This window comes from Aedes aegypti, chromosome 3, assembly GCF_002204515.2.
Source record: "Aedes aegypti strain LVP_AGWG chromosome 3, AaegL5.0 Primary Assembly, whole genome shotgun sequence".
NCBI lineage: Eukaryota > Metazoa > Arthropoda > Insecta > Diptera > Culicidae > Aedes > Aedes aegypti.
In genome coordinates this window covers 372,610,400-372,638,295 of record NC_035109.1, presented here as the reverse complement: position 1 = coordinate 372,638,295, position 27,896 = coordinate 372,610,400, and the positions used below count along the sequence as shown (strand labels likewise).

The 27,896-nt window shown below is 39.7% G+C and overlaps 1 protein-coding gene across 7 annotated transcripts in view; it reads right to left on the bottom strand.

The window, feature by feature from the left end:
- Positions 1-27,896, bottom strand: part of LOC5576493 (atypical protein kinase C) — a 454,102-nt gene that overhangs the window by 316,302 nt on the left and 109,904 nt on the right. For 2 of the 7 annotated variants that reach the window (XR_002501629.1, XM_021851373.1), the window contains exon 1: positions 19,525-20,520. The exons of 4 other annotated variants lie outside the window; for them this stretch is intronic. The gene's annotated coding sequence lies outside the window, so the exon portion shown is untranslated. Of the gene's footprint in view, positions 1-19,524; positions 20,521-27,896 lie in introns of those variants that run through there. One more of the 7 variants, XM_021851374.1, reaches the window with a different exon arrangement.

The following is a 27,896-nucleotide window of genomic DNA, read 5'->3' as shown; positions in this document are numbered from 1 at the left end:
AATGCTGCATCAGGATTCACTGGAAGCAGATTAAGACAAAAAAATGACTTCGAAGACCATTTTAATTTGAATAGGGACTTTAGAGGCCTTACGACAAAATAAACTTTTTAGAGAATTGCTTTAGAATATTAACCAAAACTTAAAAAGAGACCTGCAAACCTTAGGAATGCCCTTTTTTAAACATCTTCAATGCTGAATAAACAAACATCTAAAAAAAGGAAATAGCACCTTAAACAGTGTTTTGATAGCGGCACAGCCGAATTTTTTTTTTTATATAAAAGATTTAGTGCCACAGGACATATTCTACCATATATTACTGATTCAAAATAATTTCCCTGGTTGTGGCCGAAATTCCCTGAGTTTTCCAGGTAGTAGACACCCTGCTATGTATTAGAGGTATCATGTAACCGCACACTGGTATTGGTTTGAGCATATTTGCTGAAGAAATTGTTTCGCAAAGTTCTCCGTCCAGCTTAGTTAAAATAATATAATATTCCAAACAAAAGGTGGCCCCAAAAAAAATTTTATTTTGTTCTTAGAACAAGCACGTTGGAAGAGTTGTAGAAGTATCAAATTTAAATAAAATCTTTGAGACAATACTGCTAATATCTAACGGAGTTAGTTCGACAAAAACATTCTTCAGGCAGCAATTTAATTGACTAAACATTAGGCAACTTTAAACCTAAAAACTGTGGAAACATTTTTTTTTATATGTTAAAATATTTCGGAAAACTCTTTTTTTAAGAAAAATTGTACCATATCGTAGCATAGCAAAGACTAACTGTACATGTCAATGGTTGCTACTCAGTGATTGATCGAAACTGGTAAGAATTGCCCTTCAATCCAAATGAATAAGGGATGGGGCTTTCCGCTTACTCTCGAAGTGCATATTTTAGCCACTCCCATATTACTGATTAATAACGGCGCCGACCAAGTCCTTACAGTCAGTTGGGATGGGGAAGGAATGTTAGGGTGTAATGAATGTTGCTCCAAGAGACCGAAAATACCTCTGCATCTCCACAATCACCACGGGAAGGGTGTTGATTAGTGAAGGAGGAAAAAGATCTGGGAATCGCCTTTGGTCGGTGATCCATGAATAAGGACGAAAAATACGATTCTTAATTAAAACTAGTTTGGAATGTTTATTTCGAGATGAAAATATAATGGTAGATATTGGTAGAAAATTTAAAAAGTTCGTCAACATTCATATCCAAGTTTGTTTTAACTAATGACATAATTAGAAAGGTATGTGTATATTAATACTACACAGTTAAAAATTATGAATATAACACGTCATGTAAACTTTATTTATGCGATGTAAACATGACGTTATGTAAATTTAAGTCTGAAATCATGTAAAAATGTGTTATATGTCATGTAACCAAAGAGGATCCTGCTGGATTACATCACATATAATTGAAGTTTACATGACATATCATGTAAATATCCATGGTACTCCACGCTCCAATTATGTGCGCTATATGTCTCAGAAGTTTACACGTTTCGTTCGAACTGTGTATTTCAAATTGGAATAAGGGTTTATGTTGACACTTGTAGTGACGAACCATCCAAAGTTTGTTTGAAAATTACATTGTTGTATTATGTTATCGTAAGCATGAAACGAGCTCACCAGTTGGCAATCCATCCTCGACTGAACACGAATACTTTTCCATACTCGCTAAGCGCGAACCGAACACATTTGGTCTTGATTTCGTCGCTCACCCCACAGGAGCATGCAACGGAATCGAAAGACTCATGCATCCTAACAGAGACTCATGCAGTTGTAACAGAGAGAAAAAAAAATGTCCTGCAACATGGTCGATTTCGACCATTGTGCAGTGTCATTCGAGCATCCAAAATCCGAGCGAGATGGCTTCGCGATTCCAATTCCATATCCCACAAGAAAGATATCGAGCACTAGTTCCGATTAATGGCAACATCAATCTGAATTTTAAGCCAGCTTCTAATGCTACCGCTTCCCTGTAGAGAGCAGAATAATTAGGATAGTTTGAGGGTGCCACGTTTTCGAAGAAGGGAGTGGCCTGGGTCGCGTGAGTCAATAAATTACTGACCAATTGGTTTGCGGGAGGGGGCGATTAGAGTGGGTGGTGGACACAAGCAAGGGGTGAGAAAATATTGCCCTTTCATCAGGTGGTGAATAAATTTGGAGCTTTGGATTCGGTTTTAAAACTGGAATGCCACCACACAACATGCTAATTGAAAATAGTCGGGGGGAAAAGCAAACGAGTGTGTGCTAGAGAGTGCAATTTCGGTAATTGGATTCCTGGGGGTGTGGAATAGACAAATGGGAAGAATAAATTACAGACCTTGTCGCAATTTGTGTGCCAGGAGTTTGTGAATTTGTGGGTTGCGTTTCGGAAAACAATGTATTGATAATGAGATTGCAAATGGTAATCAAGTTTTTTTGAAATTTATGGTACCGCAAATTGATCACTTGGGCGAATTAGACCTGTGCTGAACCGAATTAAAACTCCTCTCGAAGATGCAAATATTTTATTCGTGTAATTAACATTAAATGATTTCGAGTTTATGGATTTCGTATGATGATTTGTTTTGTTTTTCAAAAAGTTTAGTTTACAAGAAGTTTTTTAAAGTTGCAACTTGTGAGTATTTGAATTGTTGTCTTGGCTTAAGTATAATTAACTTAACGTCTTTGAAAACATGGGGCCTTCCTTAGCCGAAAGGTTAGAGTTTGCGGTTACAAAGCAAACCAAGCTGAAGGTGTCTGGTTTCGATTCCCGGTCGGTCCAGGATCTTTTCGTAATGCAAATTTCCTTGACTTCCCTGGGCATAGAGTATTATCGTACCTAACATACGATGTACGAATGCGAAAATGGCAACTTTGGCAAAGAAAGCTCTCAGTTATTAACTGTGAAAGTACTCATAAGAACACTAAGCTGAGAAGCATGCTTAGTGAGAACGTAATTCCAAGAAAAAAAAGAAGTCTTTTGAAACATACAGACTTAGAATTGTTGTTTTCCTGGCAAAGCGATTGTTTTTTTTTTTTGTGATTTCTCAGCATCTTCTATCTTTGCCAGAATATCCTTTTCGAATCCCTTTCTCAGAAGCCATGCACTCCTCACCGAAGAAATCCGTTTCCACTTCGCTAACTCTCCAAAAACGTCAACTTTCCCCCCTTTGCTATACTTTCACCCAACAGATTGCTCGTCCACACATTTTATGGGAGAAAAATTTAACGAATCATAAAAATTCCCTCCATAGTGATAGCTTCCTCAAAACTCGAAAACAAACAAACAAAATCGTCAAGAAGAAGGAGCTTTTCGGGGAGGCGACTCTTAGGCTCATCAGTGATAAAAATCGAAAACGGATCGTCGCTCAACATTCAACCACGCTTACACACTCAAACGCAAACACTCACACACCAAGACGAGCGTTGTGGTGAATCTCTTCGGAAAGATTTGTTTCTATCCGTTTACCTTCCAGAGGAAGGGAAAACTCTATCTGGGAGGAAATCCTTTTCCCAATTTTTTCCGCTGCTGGTGGTGGTGGTGGTGAAGGAGACGGAAGAGGGGGCGTTGAAAGGCTGTTATGTTGCCGAACCGTATGGTTTGTGTGGATCGATGAATGATGCAAAAAAGTGTGACCGAGAAATGGCAATTCATAACTGGGGTTTGGGGATTTTCCGGGATTAGATTTGGTTGCAAGTTTCTGAAAAAGGACGAGATGGTTTTGGGACGGGAAAGATCAACTATGGTGAGAATCATATTAGGATCCTTTTTCGAAGAATTATGCGTTAAAAGAGTATAGATATAGATTTTCACTGGTGAAATACAAGTAAAAAACTAATTTATTAGGCTGGAAAGGAAGCAGGCCTTTAAGTCTAATGCAGATAGGCGTAAGAGTTGGTTATGGTGACATGTGGAAAAAGTTCATCTGGATGGAAGAACCGTCAGGCCAAAAGGGTCGTTTAGTCGAAAGCCGTACAGATAGGAACAGATTATAAGGCCAAGATGGAAACAGTAAAGATCGAAAGGGCCATATGACCGAAAAAGTTACTAGATGAATAGAGAGTATTTAGCCGAGAGCCGTAAAAGGTTGGACTGGGAAAGTTGTACGATCGAAACGGTCATCATAAGGCTAAAAATAATCTAATCGGGTAACGAGGCAAGAAAGTCGCAAAGCATAGCATAGAATGTCTGTACATGTCAATGGTTGCTACTCCGTGATTGATCGGATCTGGTAAGAATTGAACTTCGATCCCAATGAATATAGAATGGGCCATTTCGCTTATTCTCGAAGTGTATATTTTAGCAGAACTCATATTATTGATCGATAACGGCGCCGGTCAAGTTCTTACAGATAGTGGGGATGAGGAACGAATGTTAGGGGTCTATTTTGTAAATCGAGCAGATTCATGTGACTCGTCTGAGCTCATTGTCGATCAAAGTAAGCATGCATATTTCAGATGTCACCCGTCGACTCCCATAGTAATCCAGTCACATAGAGTGACAACTGTCGAAAAATTCGAGTGACAGAGCCAAGTCGAGTGAAATTTTTGGTCGACAGTGACTCCAGTCGATTCGTTTTTGATCGACTCGACTTATAAAATAGGGCCCTTAATGTTTAGTGATTTTTGCTTCTAGAGATCGAGAATACCTCTGCATATCTACAATCATCACGAGAAGAATGTTTATTAATGAGAGAGGAAAAAGATCTGGAATCGGTGATACGGTCCATGAAGGAGCAAAAATTACGACTTACTTAAAAATAGTTTTGAATTTTCATTTCACGGTGAGAATATAGTGGTAGATATGGATAGAAGATTAACAAAGTACAACGAAATTCATAATAGCGATCTATTCAAATGCTATTTATAGTAATGACGAGAAAAGTATGCTATGTGTATATTAACCAGTATAGGCCTGAGTGAATGAAATATATCTAAACTCTAACGGCTCAGCGAATACTTAACGGAATTCAATCATGTTTTGTCAGTATACTCGTACACATATTTAGTTCCTAAGAGAAGCCAGAGAAACTCGGGAATGTAATTGAGGTGGGAGATATTCCGGTGGGAAAAACGCATCAGTGTGTACCTTTCGAGAATCGATTAAATTCGATAACCATGCTTCCTGCTTGGTATTGACCTCACAAGTGACCATTTTCGGGTTCCCGGGAGGCCTTAAATTTATAATTAAGTGACCAATTTTGAATATTTTCATTTTATTTTTATTTTACAATTTTAATAACAGTAAGATTTTCATATTCACCTCCAGTGAGTGTGCACTCACGCACAGAAACGCATTTTTGTGAACTATTATGTTTGATCTCTACGTTTGTGTGTTCATAAAATCTATGACCGGTTCTTCCAGGCATTATGGCCGAGTAACCACATCCGGTACATTCTAAAGGGCTCGAAACTCTTCATTTGTAACACAGCGTAACAAAAACTACATTTTTGCGTGTATCAAGGATCAAATTTGTATCGAACACTGTGTTCATTGATGTTTACATGAAAATTAATGTATGATTTATTAAACTTTGTGTGATCTAATCCACCAAGCATGCAAAATAGGACTTTAATTTTAATTCCAGACATAATTTGCTTGAAATTGCACAGTTAAATTTAGATTTAATCGATATTTACAATATGCTTGCAGTCTCCATACAAAATTCTTCGTTTCTCTTATATGGCAAAATAGAATACCTTTCGAAACCATAAAAAATAACTTTTGAGCATCGAAAGTATTATAAACATTGTTGATAATAATTGTTATACACATGCATTTTGAATTCTGTGGCAAATTAAGCGAATAAATTGCCATACAAGCTGGCAAGCTTGCATGCAAGTTGGCTGAAATAGTCAAATTTCGCATTTTCAACAATCAATATCTCAAAAACTAGACGTGCTATGTTGTTCTTGGAAAAGGCAATGGATTCAGCAACCCTTAATTTAGTAAATAGCGGTATTTTGGTGCTTGAGACAAAAACGTGTTCCGCAGTGTAATGTTGAATATCAGATCTTAATGATTTATGCAAATTGAAATGATTGTCATGGCAAATAAACAAAGATAGCTTGACATGTCCCAAAAAATCGCTGTTTTTTACCCCACTTGACCCAGTGACCCATCGGAATAACTGCGGTCACATGAACATTCCCGAGTTTCTTTGGCCACTTTCAGGAACTAGATATGTGTACCAGTATACTGACAAAAATCATTGGAATTCGTTAAGTATCCGCTGAGCGATGAGGGTTTTAGTATTTTTGCTTTCACTCAGGCCTATACGGGTTACAACAATATGAAATAGAAATAGGGGTTCATGTCGACACTTGTAGAGACGAACCATCCATAGCTTGTTTGAAATTTTGATAAACGTTGCCTGGATAAAAATGTTTTATTATAAGCATGAAACGAACTCACCAGTTGACAATCCATCCTCACACGAATATCTTTTCGCACTCGCGCAAACCGAACACGATTGGACTTGATTCCATTGCTCACCCCACTACTCTGTTAAGACTAGGTATGAATCGATCCAAAGACCGAATGAATCGATGAAAAGACCAAAACAGTAAGGTTATTCAGTCGACAAAGATTAGGCGGTTTTCCGAAATTCATTACCCAAGTAACCACTAGCCCGCTAATTATCCTTTTTGACCTTATAAGGCTGTTATACGGCTAATATAGGGCATGCCCGCTCTATAATAGCCCTATATTAGCATGAAGGGCGAATTAAAGTGCTATTTGGTTACTTGGATAGGCCAAACAGAACGTTAGGCTATCAGAGCTGTTGGCCATATAGCCGAATATCGTTAGATCGAATGCCATTAGAACGAATACATTTAGCTCGAAAAGGTTGATGGGTAGAAAGGGCCGTTACAGTCTGAAAGCACAGAACAGACACTGGAGAACCTGGTATAAGAAGGCAAGCTGTTGGATACAGAAAATATACTGCAATCTACTTGAATATAACAATTCATTTCAATCTGTGACAATTGCATAGTAAAAATTGGATGTTAACGTTCTATATAAACTCTTCATGGTGCGTTGAAATCATCAATCCAAAATATTGGTTTACTCTAAAGTGTCAAAAGGTCATATAAATTGATGAGCTACCTAAGAGATTCCACTAAAGAACTTTCAGGATAATTTCGACTCCATCAGGAATTCATCTAGAAATTTTGCCATGGAATTTCCCATGATTCATGTACGAAAATCACTTCTAAAAAAATCAGCTAATGTCTCACTTCTTCCCTAGGGATTCTTCCACAACCTTTTTTAAGATTTCCTAAAAATCTCGACCAGGAACTCCCCTAATGGTACCTGTAGGAACTAAATCAGTGATTTATCTGGGAATTTCTAAGGAGACTTTTCAAGAATTTTTTCCCAGCGATTCACCCAAAAGCTTTTGAAGAAAGTCCTCGTTGCATTTCTCATGCAATGTATCTTGTGATTCCTCAAGAGAATTTCTTAGTATTTCCTCCAACATTTTCGTTTAAGACTTCGTCATCAAATTGAGCCAGTAAGCGATAAAAGGATACTCCAGAAATTATTCGAATTAGGCCTAAATTAATTTCGTAGTAAATTTCTTTAAAGATTATTACAGAAATTTCTCGAAAAAATTTCTTGAATATGGTTCAAGAGTATAGATGTTTACATGATTTCTTTCTGGGATTCTCATTAGCTCATCCAGTGTATAATTTGAGAAGGTTAGAACCAAAGGGATGCAAGTAACAAATATCTGCTTTTGAGAAAATCGAGTTTAATTTTTTTGCAGCAATCGTCTACAAATTATGTGAATTTTCCATTTGAAAAAATCACCTAAAATACAGTTGGAAATCTTGAACAATAATAGATTTTTTTACTAAACTTAAAACCTACAAAAATGTCACCTCATTTACGATTATATACGATTTCCAGGGAATCTTCCAAAAGTTATTCCGAAGAATCATCCAAAGCTTCCCTCAAAGATTCCTCAAGAAACTCTTTTTTATCAAAAAAAAACATTCCTTCAAAGAATTGCTAAGAAAATTTCTCACAAATAAAGAAGGAATTTCTGAAAAAACGAAGTATATTTCTAAAGCAAAATCTACACGGGTAGAAATCAGAATCGAAAAACAAGATTATGACTCATGATATCATGATTTCAGAGTGTTTTCGGCTTATGAAAATACACCAAGATTTGGACTCATGATATCATGAGTCAAATTGCCGTAACGCAACACACGCGTTATGTTTTTGTTGCGGATTGCCCAGAATCATGAATCACAAGCCTAAAATCATGAATCGCGCTTCCGTTTATGATCGACAAAATAAAAAATATATATAAATACTAGAGCGAGATTCGAACCAAGAACCCTCGGATTGAGAGGCCCGTGTCATACCACATTCCTATTTTAACATGTTGATATGCAGGTGATCGAAACGAATGAAATCATGCAATGCACCCCGTTTAGTGATGTTACTCTGGATGTTACGCTTATGAGAAATCATGAGTATGATTCCAGGAACCAAGATTTGTGGTCCTGGTTACATGACCTAACCAAATTATGAATTTCATGACTTGTAAATCATGATTGGGAATCAGATTTTTATCCACGTAGGTAAAAAAATATCAAGTTAAAAAAAAACACCAGATGAACTCCTGCAAAAATTACCAAACAAACCCGTGAATAATATTTCGTTGGATTTTCTGTAGGAATCCATAACAATCGTCTGGAGTAGTTCCTGAAGAAACTTATATAAGAATAATCGGAGAAACCACTGTATTGATTGATGTAACTTTTTGGTAGTAACCCTGAATAAACGATTTGAAGAATCAATCGACAATTTCTTGAGAAATTACTCTGGAAATGTTTGGAAAAATCTGGTGGAGTAGTTTCCGAACAGAGTTTTAAGCAAATCCCTACAAACTATTTTTTTTTCGCTGGAATTTGGAGCAATTTGGATAGCCGGAGACTTTAGGTTGGCAAAATTCAGCAAAATGTTACTAAATGGCTTTAGTGTGCAGAGAAATCTTTGCAAAAACTTCCAGAAAGAACTTCATAAAGAATCCCTGGACGACTTTCTATAGTAATGTATATATGACGAGTTCCTGTAGGAATCCCTGGTGTAATTAAATGAGAGGTGAATTTCTCAGGACGCATACTTGATGGAAAGCTTGAAGTAGGAATCCCCATAAAATATCTTATTTAAATTTCTGATAAATTTGTGTGAGGACCCTTAAAAAACAGTTGGGTTCAAATAGGCAGACCATACGTATTGTCTTTAACGGGACAGAACCGTTTTCAAGCCCTTGATGGATTGTACCGTCTTTAAAGTGAAAATTCTTAATTTGCTTTTCAAAAATTATGGGTACCATAGATGTATGGATACTTATGAAAATATGAAATACGTTCGACGGCTTTGACGGTTGTTGAAAGGTTTCCTTACTTATTTCTTCGGCAATCTTCAAAAATTACAGTTTCAATAATCAATTTTCATCTGCAGATATCTTCTCGAATACAACCGGAAGCGGTGATCAAAATGCTTCTACTTTTGCGCATTAAGAATTTCATTAGTTCAATCCAGGAACATTTTTTATATAATATATCATAACAACATCCGACTATCCCTGATGTCTTTCAGGATGTTTTGAGGTGTTTGAAACTCTTTCATAGGCATTCCACAAATAATGACGGACGGGAGATGCAATTTATATTATTTGCGTATTGTCTCTAGTCAACATCTCAATTTGTTTATAAAACTTGAATGTTATCAAATAAATTCCATTTGTTGGAGTTGCAGTTTTGAAACTTGTAACAATTTTCTAGCTCTAATAAATTTCAAAATAAGTTTCTAGTAAACCAAGCATAATAGCTTAATATAATCTTCATCGGATCTCCGGATGAGTAATCCATTACTAGCACACGCTATGTCAAAACCAGCAGATTATGGAAAGAGAATGTACCTCGAATTTTTTTCCCGCTAGATATCAGTATTGGGTCTACAATTTCATAATCGGAAGGTTTCAAAATATTCTATTTCTATTATGAAAATATAACCCAATTACGATTTTCATAATATGCTGGTTTCGACATAGCGTGTAGCAAGCCAACATTTTTAAAATTCTGGTACCTTAAATTCGGGTGTAATTGATCAGTAGGGTGAAATTGATCACCGTGTCACGCGATTTTATTTCTTACTAATTGTGCACCAAGCTCATTGCAACTTATAGTAAATGAGCGTTGTTTGTCTTAAATAATGTCTAATTGTGTATAGTGAAGTTTTTTTGTGCCACAGAATGTTTATTTCTATGAAAATAATGTAAAATTCTAGAATCAAGTTCAGTGTGAAATTGATCATCATCTATAAACTTCTAGTTCTAAACAAGGATTTGGACATGGTGTAAACCTGAAAGTTTGTAAGGATGCTAACAATATATCTCCAAAACAGATTTTACTATCAAAACTCTTACCATTTTGCTCGTTTTGTTGAAAAATTCAATTTTCTGCAACAAAGTAGGGAAATCCTTTGGAAATTGCCTACATTTAGGCGTTTTTCGCGGTATTCTTGAAAATTAATTATTGATTATTTCCATAAATATTGTCTTGTTAAGAATTTGGCAAGCAGATTTGGATTCAGGAGGCCCAAATTAAGTATGTAAAGTTGATTTCGAAACTAACAATAATAACATTGACAAGTGATCAATTTCACCCCGAAATGGGATTCCCCGATTTTTAATTTTAGACCAGATTTTTGGCACTAACATCACATTTGTTGAAAAATTTCGGTACATGAGCCAATGAGGTTCACCGTCGTACTTGTTTTCCAGCATTTAGTTGTATGGTATTGATAACAGTTTAGAAAGCATACCAAGAAAACAGTGAAAATGATCAATTTCACCTAAAATTACGGTAGGGAAAGTGTACCAGTTATGGCTATAGTGGTTCCCTATTTGGCCATACGTGTTTTCTCGAAAACTTTCACATTTTCAATATTTTTGAATGTGTTAACATCAAGATATATTTGATATTAAACTACTTAAATACACAGAATGATTAAAAATTTGAAGATAATCAAATTATCACGTATGGCGAAATAAGGAACCATTATGTCCATAACTGGTACACCTACCCTATGTGATTTTTATAGCTTGCTATTTTTATCTGATCGGGATTTGCTGGTGTGTAGAATTTGAATTTGGAAGGACACCTTTTCTTAATTTGATTTGAAACTGAAGAATTTATTACAAAAAATATTGTATTGAACTTTTACAAACATGTTCCGTTTTCAGACTTAATTTGTATTGTTTTCGCGCATTACGTTATGGTCAACCTTGCATTTAAATGAAATTCCTAGAATTTCTGAAGAAACTCCTGGTCAAGTTTTTCAGTGGATTTTCAATTGTGCTGTCAACTGAAAGGAAGCATTATTTTCACATTGGCACAGATCATCGAAATCAACGAATAGTTTTTGCATTATTGTAGTGATATGCCATAATACCTCAATCATTGTCTGATAGACCCTGTAACATTCCAATTCCAGAAGTTCGTAAACACTAGAATTTATCCAACGGAATATCGTCACTAAAGAACCAAACACTCCCCGAAAGAGATAACACCTTCCATTTTCTCTAAATATTAGATAAACAAAACACAACACATTTCGTCCTGAGCCGAATCTGCCTCGTAAAATCTTCATTTTCATGGGCCGCCTCGGATGGCTTCCTTTAGTTAGAGGTACACCCCGGCGGCTCCAAAGTAGGCAATCGTAAATTGTGATCTGTGAGCCGTTTGCTCTTTGGTGTTATCCAAATGTGCGAGCATAAACCGACGAAACAAAACGACGACGGCAGACAGCACAGGTCTAAGCTGCTAGAATGTTTATTACATTCGTGATGGGAGTTCCTTTTGGTGTGTCATAAATCCGAATGGGAATCTATCTCGTTAGTATGCGAGAAGATTCCGAGATGATGAAGGTTCTTTTATTTTCGGGAGTTTGATAAAGCGAAAATCCAAAAGCTCTTATCATTACAGGAAACAGTTTTTAGAGGGTGTTCAACCTGAAAACTTTGCTTGCTACAACGTCATCGGAGGGAGTACAAGTAGCCGCAGCTTTCCCAATTATTTTCGCGGAAAGTTTAAAAACTGAACTGAACAACGGGAACCTACTTTGCTGTACAGTTAAAAGTAAGGACCGGCAAAACTTCGTTTTATTTTAGACAAAGTATGCTTTACATTGCGTTGATGGTGATTGAAAGCATTGCGTTGAAAGTTGGACAGGCTGCTCAATCGCGAATCGAACCTGTCAATAATCAACCAATAGATGTCCTGATTAGACGACGTCGGCTGCCATCGAATGAGAGGCAATAATGGGTCTAATAATCAAGAACAGGCGAATGTTAGATGGAGTAACGTGGCAAAATACAGTGCATTTTGTACTCTCATGCGATGCATACACAAATAATTTCTGCAGAAGGAATGTTTGAAACAACCTAAATCAGTAAATAAAAGTTCTAACTGCTACAAAAATAGTACTTTTCAGTTCTATTTTTTATACTATTGATCCCCTTTTGATCCATTTTTGGAAGACTTCGTTTTTCGTTGAACACGGGAAGGATCCTTCTTGGGGAAAAAAAAAACACTCGAAGGTCACGTCTTCTTTCGTTTATTCACTAAACATGGTAGCAACTACCAATAAAAGGAAGTATGGCGGTAGCAACTACCAACAAAAGGAGGGCGAAATAATTAATGTTGATAATTGCATCGAAATAAGCAATCAGTTTGATGCTCTAGACAAATTTTCCGAACACCAAATAAAAGCAGCTTCTAGCCCAGGCTCTTAGATTCAAGTGAGGAAACAAAGAGTGCCGCCTATCGTGGTCAGTTGTTCCGAATTTGGAGGATTTAGGCAGGAGATCTTGAACTCCATTAGGGGAATCAAGATCTCTTTCCAAATGGCAAAGGAAGGAGACTGTCACGTTTTGCCGGAAACTCTTAAAGATCGCGAACTTCTTCTCAAACATCTTGATGAGAAGAAGCACAAATGTTTTACTTACGACGACAAAACTGAACGTTTGTTCAAAGTTGTCTTGAAAGGTCTCTCAAGTGACTATAAGTCACCTGAAGAGATCAAAAATGGAATAAATGATTTACTTGGATTTCCCCCAGTCCAAGTATTCATTATAAAAAAAAGAACCCAATCTGGTATTTTTCGGAAAGAGCTTTCTCAAGAATATTATTTAGTTCACTTTAACAAAAAAGAACTAAATAATATTAAAGCTTTAGAAAAAGCTAGACTTATGTTCGATGTCCGTGTGACAGGGGAACATTTCCAGAAACCTGGAGGAAATTCCCAGAACCCCACTCATTGCCATCGATGCCAAAAATGGGGTCATGGAACAAAAATTTGCCGCATTGATGCTAAATGCATGATTTGCGGGGGTTCTTCTCACGCTAAGGACGTCTGTCCAGCGAAGGAAGATACCGATAAGTTCATATGCGCAAATTGCGGGAGCAATCATAAGTCAAATTGCCCTTCGCGTAGGCGAGTCGTCGAGGCTCGTGCCAGGCAGATGAAAGATAATATCCGTTAGGATAACGGTCGTTTCCGGAATTTCCCTTGTAGAGCTTCGCACAATGCTCATTTTTCAGTTAACGATCGCTTGATTAGGAACCATACCCATCAGGTAGATCATAATCATGCTAATTCACAAACTAATTTTAATCCGTCGGGTAGCCGTTCGAATCTTTTAATTTCGAATTTATCTACCAAAGGAAAATCCTTTGCCGATACCAAAGCAGGTAATTTGAACTCCTCCCCTATTCATACTATGAGTACCCATTCAAATTGATTCAAATCATGAATGAAATGAAAAAAACTACCCTGCCGCCAGAGGAGACTTCTACTCCGCCTCTTCGTCTACCGAAAATTCTAACGGGAAATCATCAGATAATTCAGTTGATGTGTCTGCCTCTGATTTTAATTTTCTAACTGAACAATTGAATCTAATGGTTGATGCAATGTTCAAAGCCACCACTGACTGAAGTAGTCCAAGTCGGTGTAAAATTTACTAATGAAATTGTTATTGGATTGCGTTTTTCTAATGGATCCAATAAATAATAATTTAAATATTTTAAATTGGAATGCTCTTTTTTGAATGGAAAAGAGGACGAGCTGTTGATTTTAATTTTGTCTTCTGCATATAGCAGTTATTACTGAAATATAGTTGAAACCTGGATCCAAACTAAGAAGAGATCCTATTTTTTTTTGTTTATCGTAATGATCGTTGCAATCATCATTCATAGGCGTATAAAACATCAACTGTTTTCGTCATTTGAAACTAAAGTTTTTGAAACTTTAGGTGTTTCTGTTGTAGCACAGCTTGGTAAATATACTTTCTAATGCTCTAGACAGCAAATTAATTTTCTCCAAACTGACTTGCGAAAATTGACTCGCAATAAGTCAAAATTTTATGTCATTGGTGACATTAATGCCAAACATCGGTCATGGAATAATTCTCAAAGTAATTCCAACGGCAGAATTTTATTTGATGAGTGCTCTTCAGGATGTTTCTCAATTCAATACCCTGATAGCCCTACATGTTTTTCCTCCTCTAGAAATCCATCTACGATTGGCTTGGCCTTAACCGACTCTAGTGATCTTTGTAGCCAATTAGTTACTCATGCTGGTTTTGATTCTGATCATGTCCCTGTTACATTTCAAATATCCTATGAAGCGATTCTCAATCCTATCAACTCCACTTTCAATTATTTTCGAGCCGACTGGAATATATATGAAACATATATTGACTCTAATCTTGTTGTTAACATTTCTTTACAAACAAAACATGATATTGACAATGCTCTTGAAACTTGTTGAAGCCAGGAGCATTGCAATTCAAAAATGTGAAGTAAAATTTGAATCCGTGATTATAGACGATGTTCTTAAACTCTTGATCCGTCTTAAAAACGTGAGGAGAAGGCAATTTCAACGCACTCGCGATCCTGCTATGAAAATTTTATGGCAAGACTTGCAGAAAGAAATCAAGAAACGTTTTTCTCAATTAAGAAACAAAAATTTTGAAAATAAAATTTCTCAATAAGACCCTGGCTCTAAGCCCTTTTGGAAATTAACTAAAATTATGAAAAAAAACCTCAGAAGCCAATACCGGCATTAAAAGAGGAAACAAATTACAGGGTGTCCATCCAAAACCAATTTTCCAATTCCCGGATTTTTCCCGGTTGCCCAAAATATTAACAAACTGATGGCACTATTATCTTTGGACTTGATATTTTAGTTTTTATTTTCATACAAATTTAGGAGGACTTTAAACTAACTTTTTATTTTTATTTATATTTGTAAAATGCTATAAGCTTCAAACGGTTCAAATTTCGAAAACGTACTAGGCAGAAAGATATAAACTATTTGTTGAAATATCTCAAGACCGTCCACCAACAAAAACTCACAGAAAGTTCAGAAAGAACTCGGAATTATATGGACAAATTTGTGCAATGCGTATCTAAATTTAGGCTTTATTTCCACAAAAGGGCAAAGCTCAATAGTCAATAATCTGTCTATTGAGAATGTCTTCAGAGTTATGCGCAAGACATGGCCCTTCCTTGTGAAATTCTTGATCTGATGGAACTCATGTTGAATCCAAGGAGAGATAAAAAGAAACGATATCCCCTAATACATTTTTTTTATCTCCTATGAAGTTGACTAACACTTTTGACTTAAACCCAAAATTGCATCTTTCAAGAATTGTGTGTATAAAAAATCTGGCTAAGAATACCTAAAGGACCTTGCTGTTTATTTATCCACCAAAGAGTTTGTAATGAATTCATAAAAGCATAATTCAAGAAATTTTTTGGGGATGATAAGAGGAAGTCGCAGTAAATATGAAGAAATCCATACAAAATCTCTTCAGATGCCTCATGAGACCTTTATTATTGATCAAGGATAACTTCCAATAGTGATCGAGATAAGGCTTTACCAAGCAGTGCTGTTAAATGTCAACTTTTTTTTAAATTACCAAGCGAAATATCACATCAGCAAATATTGCCAACCGATAGTAGTTGGGAAAAAGTCACCAGGAAAAACATTTTCCGATTATTTTTTCCACGAGGAAGGATGATATTGGCAATATTCAATTGTCAAAGTCACGTGATACTCATGACATTTAACAGCTCTGTCACCAAGAATCAGTATCATCAATAATTTGGCAAGAAATTTGCCATTTTATTGTTTTTTGGTTCATATTAGTCAAGGGTCTATTCTGATACTCACTAAAAACCATAAAAGCAATCTACTGATAACCTTTCCAGTGATCTCTCAGAAAGAACTTTCAAGAAATTGATCGATTATCGGTTCGATATCCGTAGGGATTCTAGCAAAGATCTCATTTAAAATTTGCTATGAATCTAAATGGAAATCTAACAAGAATCTCGCCACAACCTTGCCAAGAAGCCCTGCTTGTAATATTTAGAAGAGCTCACCACCACTCACCAAAAGTTAAACATGGTGCGAAGTTGGAGTGACAAGCAGTCGTACACTTTGAGGAAAAACGTCTAGTTTCGCCCATAGTGCTTGAAATTGTAACGAACCGGTTTTTCCGGAATCTTACTGAAAATTCCTCTGAAGTGCTTCCGAAAATGTTTCTAAGATTTTTTTCTGTTCGTGTACTTTCGGATGTTTCTTGCGGACTCTTCACAGCATCCTTCTGAAATTCTTCCGAAAATATTCATGGGAATTTTCTGGAATTACTTTCGAGATTCTTCTGGATATCTTTCTAGGGCTTTTCCTCTGGAGCTCTTCCATTTACTGCTGTAAATCTTCAAAACGTCTTTCGAGGATTCTTCCAAAAATTCTGGGATTCTTCATGAAATCCTCCTAGGCAGCATCTGTAAAACCTTCGAAGATTTTTTCGGAAACGCATCTGTAATTCTTTCGTAAATCTACTCGAATTCTCCCGCAAATCATGTTGAAATTCATCGGAATATCTTTCGGGGCCCAGATAGCCGTAGCGGTAAACGCGCAGCTATTCAGCATGACCATGCTGAGGGTCGTGGGTTCGAATCCCGCTGGTCGAGGATCTTTTCGTAAAGGAAATTTTCTCGAATCCCAGGACATAGAGTATCTTCGTACCTGCCACACGATATACACATGCAAAAATGGTCAATCGGCAAAGAAAGCTCTCAGTTAATAACTGTGGAAGTGCTCATAAGAACACTAAGCTGAGAAGCAGGCTCTGTCCCAGTTGGGACGTAACGCCAGAAAGAAGAAGAAGATCTTTCGAGGAGTCTTCCAGGCAACCCTCTGGAATTTGTCCGGTAATCTGTTTAGGATTCTCCCTGAAGTCTTGCTGGAATTCTTCAGGTTATTTTTCGATGATTCTTCCGGAAATCTTCCTGAGATTATTCTACTACAAGGATTCTTCTGGAAATCTTTCTGAGATGCTTCCGGACAGCCCTCTTTAAATCTTTCGTCTACTTCCATTTTTCTAAAATTGTCCCGGAAATCTCTTCGAGATATGTCCATAAGTTTCGTTAAGATTCTCCCGGAAATTCATAGGGAATCGTATGGGAAATCTTCCTGAAATTCTTCCAGAAATCCCAATCCTCGAGGGTTTCCCGGTGTGTTCTTCTAATTCCCGGATATTTCCCGTATTTTTCCCGGTCATTTGTAATTCCCGGGTTTTTCCCGCTTTTCCCGGATTTCCCGGATGGATGGACACCCTGAATTAAATTATTACTAACTAATTGCGAAAATGTTCAAAAACTTGCTGTGCAGTTCAAAAGCGCGCACAATTTTAATTTAGGACTTACTAGTCCAATAGAAAATCAAGTTACTCAGGACTTCGAAAATATTCTCAATCAAGAGAACGTTTTCGAAAATGCCTGGGAGACTGATTTGGAAGAAGTGAGAACTATCATTAAAAATATCAAAAATATGAAAGCTCCTGGCGATGATGGAATTTTCTACATCCTCATCAAGAAACTTCCAGAAAGTAGCTTATCATTTTTAGTTGATATATTTAACAAATGTTTTCAATTAGCATATTTTCCTGACAAATGGAAAATGCTAAGGTTGTTCCAATTCTAAAACCAGATAAAAATCCTGCAGAAGCTTCAAGCTATCGCCCAATCAGTTTGCTTTCCTCTTCTAGACGTAGAAAAAGCATTCGACAGTGTTTGGCATGAAGGTTTGATTGTAAAATTGAAAAACTTTGATTTTCCAACATGTCTTGTTAGAATAATTTAAAGTTATCTGTCAAATCGTACACTTCAGGTTAATTATCAGAGCTACAAGTCTGAAGGACTTTCTGTAAGAACAGGTGCTCCTCAAGGCAGCATTTTGGGGCCAATATTATACAATATTTATGCATCTGACTGACCTGAGTTACCTCTGGAATGTTAAAAATCTATTTTACGGATGACACCGGCCTCTCCACCAAAGGACGAAGCCTGCGTTCATCTGTAGTAGATTGCAAAAAAATAGGATATGTTTTCTTCATACTTGCGAAAAATTGGAAGATTTCTTCTAATGGTTCCAAAACTCAACTAATAATATTCTCACATATACCAAAAGCTTTTTATTTAAAAGTTTCAAATAGACATGTTGTCACGATGAGAGGGGTTCCAGATGAAGTTAAGTATCTAAGGCTCATACTAGATAAGAATTTAACTTTCAAAAATCACATTGGGGGCATTCAAGCCAAATGTAACAAATATGTAAAATGTCTCTATCCCCTTATTAAGAGAAAATCAAAACTTTGTCTTAAGAACAAGCTTTTGATATTCAAACAAAATTTCAGGCCAGCCATGTTGTATGCTGTACCAATATGGACTAGCTGTTGTAATATCATGAAGAGTTACATAAAATATCCAATATTGAAACATTGGAACAAATGTCAAATAATATAAGTAATAATTTTAGACACAATCGTTGCAATATTCTATTGTCACAATTAATGTGTTATATATTTATGTTAAGTTAGGTTAACTAAATTGAAAGCGTTTTTGTTTCTCTTATAAGCAGGTGAAATCAAATCACCTGTAAAAATTCTTAACTGCTACGGTAAATGAAATATAATATGTTGTTAACAAAATGCTAATAAAAGCTTAATTTTGTTGTACTAAATTAGGATGATATTGTAGCCTAACATTGAACACATAGATATGAGAAGTGAATGTTATGAAAACGTAAACGTTGTTCCTAATGAGGTTTAAATCAGATGTTAAACGGAGCAAATATTGATAAATTACTATATAATGTTGCTACTACCACTATGAACTTTCACTTGGAAGCAACTATAAAACCAAACTGAATCTCGTGCTGACTCACTTCCCTGTAGATAAAAACTTCTAAAGGTCGACCAATCCCTTAGCCCCAAACAAACCATATATCATTCTAAACCATTCAATTTAGCATCATCATAAAAACAGTTTTTCCCATATCATCTCTCTGGTTTCCATCTCTCGGAGTCCACAAGTCCACCGTGTTCGTTTCTAATGATTTTATATTTTCCACAGAAAACAACATAAACTGACGATCATACATTCTGCTCAGCTCGGATTTGGTTCCACACTCGCCTTCCTGCTTCCTTCTGCTCCGCAGAAAGCACACCACTCGTACAGGACCTCCACAGCAGAATCTCGTTTTTTTATTTCAATTTTCCAGTGCCACTGCCTATCCCCACAAACCCCAATTCGAATGCGGGAAGGTTAGGCCTACTTCTACCACTACACACACACGCGAGCGCGAATTTCCCTCCTCGTACCAAAAAGAGAGGCCTACTTGGTGGTGGCGAAAATCACGTCACTTTTTCTTCACAGCCTGCTTTGCCTTGCCGCCGCCGCCGCCGGGGCTCTTCATTTGCTCGTCCCCTCTAGGAAAACGGGGGGAATTTGGGGGGACCACCACACACTTATTAGGCTCACTATTTTTCCTCTGCAGGAAAAATATTTTCGATGTTGAAGGGTGTGGGGGAGGGGACGACACTGACTCTGACTCTGAAGACTGCAAGCTCGCTTTTGCTCGTATTCACTGCAGCATTGAAGTGCACTCCCGCCCTATTCCTCGTCACGAACTCCCACTCCCTCTCCCACTGCTCGACTGTATTCTGTATTATCCCCCCTTTACTATTCTGCTGGAATTTTCCTTGACACTGGTTCGCCCGCCCAGCGACTCCTAGACTACTGCTTGGTTGTCCTTCCGCTCTCTCGCTTTCTCTTCACGGGGAATTGATGGGTGGTGGTTTTGTTCCGAAGGAAACACTGCGGAGGACACCCAGAAGAACTGAACGAGGTCGCACTACGGGAGTTGCTCAGGGTCAGGATTTTCACGGCACTCGCGGGTAACTTCGAAACCGACACGTCCACCGACGACGTTCTCGGAACGCACAGAACCTGGTCGAAACTGATCAATCTCTGTCTCCACCCTACTTTTTCTCCTCAAGGGTCGGATGGTGATTTTGGTCAGGTAGACAGCCAGAATCCAATTGGCGAAACGCGGACCAACCTCTACTCCGGGAGAATGCAACGAGTCAATTGACATAGGATTGGCGAACGCGAGTTCAGGGCACGGTCAGGCCCAGCAGGACTGTCAAAATCGAGTACCGGAACCGACCGGCAGAGGGTTTTGGCGGATTGGGGCGCAGGCGCCCCAATCTGACAGGACACGCCGCACAGTGGTAACGGCCATGGGACAAAAGTCGAACAAGAAATTGTTTAAAATGGATAAATTATGAGTGAAATTCTAAAAAAAAACACCTTCTAAGGTGGGATTCGAACCCACGAGTCTTGTATATGCTCGACGAGTGCTTCACAAATTAAGCTACCGAGTCACTTGGTGACCCAATAACTCACAAGGTTACACGTTTCGAGTTCAAATCCCAACAACCCACGCAGACCCTTCGAATAACCCATATCGATCCATATCATGTATACAAACGCACGTATTTTTTTTTTTTTTCACAGTTTATCCATCTTTACAACTCTCAATGAGTTATTTAATTAAAAAAAAATGCAGTTTGGATTACCAAATAACTCAATATATGTGTCAATATATATCAGAGTGAACTGCCTCTCTGTTGTAACCATGTCGTCACTTGCATACAAACGACACGTTGATAGCCTTCCTTGTAACCTACTGAGTTATCGGGTGACCAAGTGGCTTGGTAGGTTAGTTGGTAAAGTACTAGTCTAGCATACAAGAGCCGTGGGTTCGAATCCCGCCTGAGAACGTGGATTTTTTCATAACTTCACTCAACATTTATCCATTTTAAGCAATATATTGTTCGACTTTTTTGCCATTACCCTAAATGATTTATGACCAGTATCATAAAACAAATGGTACCACCATGCACCGTAACAATCTGTCATCAGCTGCTTTTACGTCACAGAATCCTAAGGCTCCCAGGAGTTCGACTGCTATCGAAAGCGCAGACTCCGCTTCAGAAGAGGACACACATGGGAGTGCAGCTGTGTGCGGGTCTCCGGGTCTGTCAAAATAATGTGTTCTGCCAAACGACCGTTTAGAACCAAAGGATGCAAAGGAGAACCCGATAACGACGACGACGGGGACTAGTGAAGCAATAATGGAGCCGGTCATTTCGCAGGTCGTCAAACAACGACGAATAGGTAGGTATTGAAGGTGGATCAACTTTTACGAGCGCACCGAGGGTTTGATAGTGGCTAAATTCGTGGGCTATGAACAGAAGAAGACAATTGATTGGACATAATTCCGGGACCAAAAAGGTCGTAAGCACGTTGGATGTATGCGGTCGTTAGGAATCAGATCGTAGAGAACATTCTAGAGTTGTTTTGAAGTTCAGAGAGTGAGAGCCATAGTCCGATAAGACTATTTCATGGAATTGTATCGTAACTCTGCGTATTTTCGACAGTTTTGCGTGTCTCAAGGATCAAATTATGTGTCTCTAGTAGACTTGGGGTTGCTGAATCTGATGCCGTTCTCAGAAATATTCCAGCACGTTACAATTTTTAGCTACAGGTCGCCAAAGTTGTATAAAACACTGGTTTTCTTGATGTTTACATAAAATTTAAAGTATGATGGATTGGATCACATCAAACATACAAAATAGGACTTTAACTTTCATTTCAAACATAACCAAATATGCTTTCCATGACAACTGTGGAGATGCAGAGGTGATCTCGGTCTCTAGTAACAACGGTTGTCGAACTAACATTCCTTCCCTTCCCCGATGACCGTAAGGACGTGGCCGTCGTTATTAACTTTTAAAATTTGAGTTCTCAATTTGTGCACATTGAGAATGGTAAGCCCCATTCATTAAATCTCTGTGCAACTTCGATTATTCTGGTCAATCACGGAGTAGCAACTACGAATTGTATGGTCATCTATACTCATGCTAATGCTCATGAATATCTGGAGGAATGCCTAGGTGTGTTTTGTGTACTCATAAAACATCACTTTTTCTCTTGTACTACTTACTTACTTATTTGGTTTTACATCAATTATCTTGATAGAGCCTCGCCAACAATATTTCGCCAATTCACTCGGTTCATGTTCGCTTCTCTCCATCCTCGACTGTGACCCACGCTCTCCAGGTCCTGGTGCACCTGGTCAAACCACCTAGCTCGCTGCGCCCCACGCCTTCTTGTTCCGACAAGATTCGTAGCGAACACCATCTTTACAGGGTTGTTGTCCGGCATTTTTGCAACATGCCCTGCCCAGCGTATCTTTCCAGCTTTAGCTACCTTCACGATACTGGGTTCGCCGTAGAGTTGAGCGAGTTCGTGGTTCATCCTTCGCCGCCACACGCCGTTCTCCTGTACGCCGCCGAAGATCGTCCTTAGCACTCGGCGTTCGAAAACCCCAAGAGCTTGCAAGTCCTCCTCGAGCATAGTCCACGCCTCATGCCCATAGAGGACTACTGGTCTTATGAGCGTTTTGTACATCGTGCATTTGGTGCGGGGTGAATCTTTCTTGACCGCAGTTTCTTCTGTAGGCACGACTTCCGCTGATGATGCGCTTTCGTATTTCCCGACTTACATTGTTGTCAGCCTTCAACAAGGATCCGAGGTAGACTAACTCGTCCACCTCCTCGAAGGTATCCCCGTCTATCGTAACACTGCTTCCTAGGCGGGCGCTGTCGCGCTCAGTTCCGCCAACCAGCATGTACTTTGTTTTCGACGCATTCACCATTAGCCCGACTCTTGATGCTTCGCGTTTCAGGCGGGTGAACAAATCTGCCACCGTTTCAAATTTTCTCCCAATAATATCCATGTCGTTCGCGAAGCAATCAAATTGTCCGGATCTCGTGAAAATCGTGCCTCGACTGTTAAGTCCGGCTCTCCGCATAACACGTTCAAGCGCAATATTGAACAACAGGCACGAAAGTCCATCACCCTGTCGTAGTCCCCGCCGAGACTCGAACGAACTGGAGTTTTCGCCCGAGATCTTCACGCAGTTTTGCACACCGTATATCGTTGCTCTGGTCAATCTTGTGAGGTTCCCGGGAAAACTGTTCCGTCCATGATTTTCCATAGCTCTACGCGGTCGATACTATCGTATGCCGCCTTGAAATTGATGAACAAATGGTGCGTAGGAACCTGGTACTCACGGCATTTCTGGAGGATTTGCCGCACGGAAAAGATCTGGTCCGTTGTCGAGCAGCCGTCGATGAAACCTGCTTGATAACTTCCCACGAACTCGTTTGCTATAGGTGATAGACAACGGAAGAGAATCTGGGATAGCACTTTGTAGGCGGCGTTTAGGATGGTGATTGCAAGATAATTTTCACACTCCAGTTTGTCGCCCTTTTTGTAGATAGGGCATATAACGCCTTGCTTCCACTCCTCCGGTAGTTGTTCCGCTTCCCAGATTCTGACTGTCAGCCGATGCAGACAAGCGGCCAACCTGTCCGGGTCCATCTTGATGAATTCGGCTCCGATACCATCCTTGCCAGCGGCCTTGTTGTTCTTGAACTGTTGAATGGCATCCTTAACTTCCCCCATCGTGGGAGCTGGTTGGTTTCCGCTGTCCGCTGTGCTGACGTAGCCATCGCCTTCGTTATCCTGACCTTCTGCGCCTGTGTTCTCTGCGCCATTCAGGTGTTCATCGTAGTGCTGCTTCCACCTTTCGATCACCTCGCGTCCGTCCGTCAAGATGCTCCCATCCTTATGCCGGCACATCTCAGCTCGCGGCACGAAGCCTTTGCGGGATGTGTTGAGCTTCTGATAGAACTTCCGCGTTTCTTGAGAACGGTACAGCAACTCCATCTCTTGGCATTCCACCTCTTCCAGGCGGTGCTTTTTGTCCCGGAATAGGCGCTTGCTTGTTTGCTGTTTCCGCTTCAGTCTGTATCGTTCCACGTTTTGCCGCGTACCATGCTGCAGCATTGCAGCCCGCGCTGCATTCTTCTTCTCTAAAACCTCCTTTCTCTTGTAGAAGAGGCTGAAATTTTTTGATTGACACAAAGAGATCATTTCGTTATTATGTTATGAATTTTGGTTATTGAAAATCTATCTTTTCAGGGTGCCTACTATTTACAGAACCTTGAGCGTCTGTACTCCATGTTAGGAGCGGCTCACAACAGCGTCTGTTCCCCATGTCAGGGGCGGCTGATCATCGTCCGAGTGCCAGAGAAGGACTCTAAGCTAAACTGCGCACTATGGTCCTCCGAACATTTAGGAGGAATGGTCCTCCGGAAATCTAGGGGGTTGGTGTCAGGCCCTGCAAGCCAGCCGTAAAAAAATCAAGCAACGAATAATCAACGAGAGAATACGAACCGGGACAATCGGCGAAGACCACAGCGACGTAAAGGGACTAGCGATTGGAAGCTCGGTACGTGGAACTGTAAATCTCTCAACTTCATCGGGAGCACACGCATACTCGCCGACGTGCTGAAGGACCGTGGATTCGGCATCGTAGCGTTGCAGGAAGTGTGTTGGAAGGGATCAATGGTGCGAACGTTTAGAGGTAACCATACCATCTACCAGAGCTGCGGCAATACACATGAGCTGGGAACAGCTTTTATAGTGATGGGTGATATGCAGAGGCGCGTGATCGGGTGGTGGCCGATCAATGAGAGAATGTGCAAGTTGAGGATCAAAGGCCGGTTCTTCAACTTCAGCATAATAAACGTGCACAGCCCTCACTCCGGAAGCACTGATGATGATAAAGACGCTTTTTACGCGCAGCTTGAACGCGAGTACGACAGTTGCCCAAGCCACGACGTCAAAATCATCATAGGAGATCTAAACGCTCAGGTTGGCCAGGAGGAGGAATTCAGACCGACGATTGGAAAGTTCAGCGCCCACCGGCTGACGAACGAAAACGGCCTACGACTAATTGATTTTGCCGCCTCCAAGAATATGGCCATTCGTAGCACCTACTTCCAGCACAGCCTTCCGTACCGATACACCTGGAGATCACCACAACAGACAGAATCGCAAATCGACCACGTTCTGATTGATGGTCGGCACTTCTCCGACATTATCGACGTCAGGACCTATCGTGGCGCTAACATCGACTCTGACCACTATCTGGTGATGGTCAAACTGCGCCCAAAACTCTCCGTCGTTAACAACGTACGGTACCGACGGCCGCCCCGGTATGACCTAGAGCGGCTCAAGCAACCGGATGTCGCAGCGGCATACGCGCAGCAACTCGAGGCTGCATTACCGGAAGAGGGTGAGCTGGACGAAGCCCCTCTTGAGGACTGCTGGAGAACAGTAAAAGCAGCCATCAACGATGCAGCTGAGAGCAACGTCGGGTACGTGGGACGCACTATGGCTTATCAGGTGGCCAATAATCAAAAAAGTGATGTGCCCCAAATTTCAATTCTTGTTCGCCATTTCATTGTAAACATGTCTGCTAAGAAATCCCCAAAATATTAGGGCATGATTTGCATTGCACACTCAGATATGAGGTGCCAAAGTTGAGCCTATGGAGAAAAACTTGTTTTTATTAACAAAAACTATGGTTTACTCAAATGAATATAACTTTTTTTCTATAATACTTACGTAAAATGTTTTTACACCATTTGAAAGCTTACAAAAAAGGCTTCCTAGAAACAATAAAAAAAATTAAAAAAAGGTTCAAAATAGTGGCTTTGATGATGTTTTTTTATAAAGCGGTTAAAAAAATCGAATAAGCTTATAGTTAACACATCGAGTACTTTTTTGTCCCAAGTTGTCCCAGGCTTAAATTCAGTTCCAAGGGTACTTTGAGATGTAAACTAAATGATCGTGAAGAATTTAGTTGCACAAATTTGCACTTTTTTGATTTAAGGCTTTTTGAATTTTTCCAATATTTTTAACCATTTTCTATTGAAAACAGCTAAAAACTAATTCACAAAATAACTGAATTTCGCTAAATCATTCAAATCATCATTTCTATGTAAGTTTTAATATTTATAATGGTTTGCACAACGTTAATCGCATAAATGGCTTATATGCATTATAAGTAACAAAGTTTAATATTTCGCTATAGGCCCTATTCAAAAGTTAGTCTCGAAAACTTGTTTTTGAAAATAAAACATCAAATTCGTATCGTAAAACTCATAAATACGACATGAGATGGAAAAAATATTTTTGGCCGCCAGTCTGTATGAAAACCGCCCATAGTGGGACGGAGTCGACGGAACGATTGGTTCGACGAGGAGTGCCAGGAGGTTTTGAAGGAGAAGAATGCAGCGCGGGCGGTCATGCTGCAGCAAGGGACCCGGCAGAACGTGGAACGCTATAAACAGAAACGGCAACAGCAGACCCGGCTCTTTCGGGAGAAAAAACGCCGCCTGGAGGAGACGGAGTGCGAGGAGATGGAACAGCTGTGCCGGTCTCAGGAAACGCGTAGGTTCTATCAGAAGCTCAACGCATCCCGCAACGGCTTCGTGCCGCGAGCCGAGATGTGCAGGGATAAGGATGGGAGCATTCTGACGGACGAGCGTGAGGTGATCGAAAGGTGGAAGCAGCACTTCGACGAGCACCTGAATGGTGCTGAGAGCACAGGCAATGAAGGACGGGACAACGGAGGAAATGCCTTCGTCAGTACTGCGGAAGATGGAAACCAACCAGCCCCCACTTTGAGGGAGGTTAAGGATGCCATTCACCAGCTCAAGAACAATAAAGCTGCTGGTAAGGATGGTATCGGAGCTGAACTCATAAAGATGGGTCCGGAGAGGCTGGCCATTTGTCTGCACCGGCTGATAGGCACAATCTGGGAAACAGAACAGCTACCGGAGGAGTGGAAGGAAGGGGTAATCTGCCCCATCTACAAGAAAGGCGACAAGTTAGACTGTGAGAACTTTCGAGCGATCACCATTCTAAATGCGGCCTACAAAGTATTATCCCAGATCATCTTCCGTCGTCTGTCACCCGTAGTAAACGAGTTCGTGGGAAGTTATCAAGCCGGCTTCGTTGACGGCCGATCGACAACGGACCAGATCTTTACTGTACGGCAAATCCTCCAAAAATGTCGTGAATACCAGGTCCCAACGCATCACCTTTTCATCGATTTCAAAGCGGCATATGACAGTATCGACCGCGTAGAGCTATGGAAAATCATGGACGAGAACAGCTTTCCCGGGAAGCTCACGAGACTGATAAGAGTGACGATGGAAGGTGTGCAAAATTGTGTGAAGGTTTCAGGCGAACACTCCAGTTCGTTTGGATCCCACCGGGGACTACGACAAGGTGATGGACTTTCGTGCCTGTTGTTCAATATTGCGCTAGAAGGTGTTATGCGGAGAGCCGGGCTTAACAGCCGGGGTACGATTTTTACGAGATCCAGTCAATTTGTTTGCTTCGCGGATGATATGGACATCGTCGGCCGAACATTTGAAAAGGTGGCAGACCTGTACACCCGCCTGAAACGCGAGGCAGCAAAAGTTGGACTGGTGGTGAATGCGGCCAAGACAAAGTACATGCTAGCTGGTGGGACCGAGCG